Source organism: Otolemur garnettii, unplaced genomic scaffold (genome assembly GCF_000181295.1).
Source record: "Otolemur garnettii isolate 467f Iridium unplaced genomic scaffold, OtoGar3 scaffold00025, whole genome shotgun sequence".
NCBI lineage: Eukaryota > Metazoa > Chordata > Mammalia > Primates > Galagidae > Otolemur > Otolemur garnettii.
Window position 1 is genome coordinate 20687571 of NW_003852420.1, and position 2603 is coordinate 20690173.

The following is a 2603-nucleotide window of genomic DNA, read 5'->3' on the forward strand; positions in this document are numbered from 1 at the left end:
TTTTTTTATGAGACAAATTCTCACTTTGTTGTCTGGGTAGAGTGCCATGGCAACATAGCTAAAAGTGACCTCAAACTCCTGGACTTAAGTAATCCTTTTGCCTCAGCCTCCTGAGTAGCTGGGTCTACAGGCGTCTGCGACAACGCCCTGCTAGTTTTTCTATTTTTAGTAGAGATAGAGTCTCACTCTTGCTCAGGGTAGTCTCAAATTCCTGAGCTCAAGCAATCCACCTGCCTGGGCCTCCCAGAGTGCTAGGAATACAGGTGTAAGCCACAGAGCTAGGCCTTTAAATAAATTTTTGTTCTCATCCTTTAACTTCTTTTTCTTCTTTGCCTGTCATTCTAGTTTAATCTGAGCAATCTCTTCATTTTTCTCTGTGTATATTTTAGCAGTGACTTTAGTAGTTTCAAGGTCTTTGGCGAAATTTTCACGCTGTCAGAAGTCATCACTGAAATTGATGCAATGGTCTGTTCGCTGAACTGCATCTTTTTGTGTGCTGCAACTTCCTCACAAAGACAACCAACAGTGTAGTGAACTGCTGCTGTTAGTCTCTGTTGGTAAGAGAATGGCTGCTGCTCCTGGACCTCCTCTTCCCACATCACAGTGGGCCTAATGTTTCTTTAATGACTAATGAGACTTAGCATTGTTTTATAGGACAACTGACCATTTGTTTTTCTGTTTTATGTTCTTTGTCTATTTTTTAATTGGGTTGTCATTTTCTTCTTGATTTACAAATTCTTTGAGTTTAAAAAACTATATTTTGTCACAACTTTGAAACTGTTCTTCGATTTTTATAACTATCATTTTTAATCACTGTGTAAGATTTCATCAACGATATAATTTACTCATCATTTAGAACCAGTTCCTAATAGCTTCTTAATATTATAGATGTCATAAAAATTTTGTGCATAGAGATTTTTTACAGTATGAATTCTTTCCTTTGAGTAGATTCTTGGAATTGGAAGTACTAAATTGTAGACTAAGAATCTATATTTATACTTTTATTTTTTTGAGCCAAAGTTTTATTTATTCATTTCTTGCATTTGAAGTACTCTTTAATGACATCCTTGGCCTGAGATTCTTTGCCATAGTCCTTAACTACTACTATACACCTGCAACCAACCACTTTATGGGGTTTCCTCTCTCTCAGTTTTACAAAGGCTTACCCATTCCCCTAGTTTCTTATCATCAACCTTAAATAGGTTGATTTGGTGTTAAGCACAAAGGGCCTCCACCGATTTGACATATACAGGCTCATCACAGTTGGATGCAAGCACACAAAGATGGGCTTAGCACTTGTCTAAGGCTTTGGCAGCTTCACTGATTCCATGTGCAAGGACATCATAGATAAGGACAGTCTTCAGCACCTTGTATAAAAGCAGTGTTAATGCCCATTATATCTCCAGCAGCAATGCCTTCTACGGCCATGGCAGTGGGTTATGGGTAAAGCTGAATCTTGAACTCACCCAAGCTTCTGCCTCTGCGGCACTCGGTCATGGTAGGGAAAGCACATGTTTATTCTTTTAATGCAAAGGATAATATCAATTTATACTGCCATCAGCAATGTATTAAAATACTAGAGTCACTACATACTCACAAGCACTAGATATTGTAATTTAAATACATTTGCTAATTTAGTAGCATACAATTTTCTCTTTTATTGATTTATACTTTTAACTGCTGATAAAAAATTTTTTTTTCTTATATATTTACTTTTTTGGTTTGTTTTGTTTTCTGAGACAGGGTCTCATTCTGCTGCCTAGGATAGAATACATTGGCATAAGCATAGCTTATAGCAACTTCAAACTCTAGGCTAAAACAATCCTCTCGCCTCAGCCTCCCAAGTAGCTGAGACTACAGGGAATGCCACCAATGCCACCATGCCTGGCTGAGTTTTTGATACTTTTGGAGAGATGAGAGTCTCCTATGTTGCACAGGCTTGTCTTGAACTCCTGGCTTTAAGTGATCCTCCTGCCTTGGCCTCCCAGTGTTAGGAGTACAGGTATGAGTAATGCCTGGTCTTGTTTTGTTTTTACTTGAGAAACTTTGATTTATATTCTCTTCTCGCTAACCTAAAAGAATAGAAGATTTTAGCTTAGCTAATAATAAACAAGTTGTTTATTATTTCCATATGCTGCAAATATTTTTCACATTCTGTTGGTTTCCTTTTTAGTACATTTGTAACATACAAAAAATTTAATTTTTATGCAATCAACTCAAATAATTTTCCAGTGATTTCTTCTGTCGTTTCTAAGCTTAAATAATTTTATTCTCTTCAATGGTTTGATAAGTATATTTTCTTTGTGCTTTTCTATGATTCAGCGATTTATATTAAACTTGCTAATCTCCCAAAATTTTAGTTTTTTTATAATAATAATACCTAACATACTGAGTATTTACTATAAGGAGGCCATTTACACATGTAGACTCTTTATTTATTTATTTTTTTGAGACAGAGTCTCACTATGTTGCCCTCAGTAGAGTGCTATGGCATCACAGCTCACAGCAACCTCAAACTCTTGAGCTTAAGTGATTCTCTTGCCTCAGCCTCCCAAGTAGCTGGGATTATAGGCCCCTGCCACAATGCTCAGCTATTTTTTTTT

At 36.5% G+C, this 2603-nt stretch overlaps 1 protein-coding gene and 1 pseudogene across 4 annotated transcripts in view; both read right to left on the reverse strand.

Annotated features, from left to right (window-relative positions):
• LOC100951974 (protein argonaute-3) overlaps window positions 1–2603 on the reverse strand; it is a 132271-nt gene that overhangs the window by 33055 nt on the left and 96613 nt on the right. The window lies entirely within an intron of this gene.
• Window positions 1006–1428, reverse strand: LOC100952286 (annotated as a pseudogene).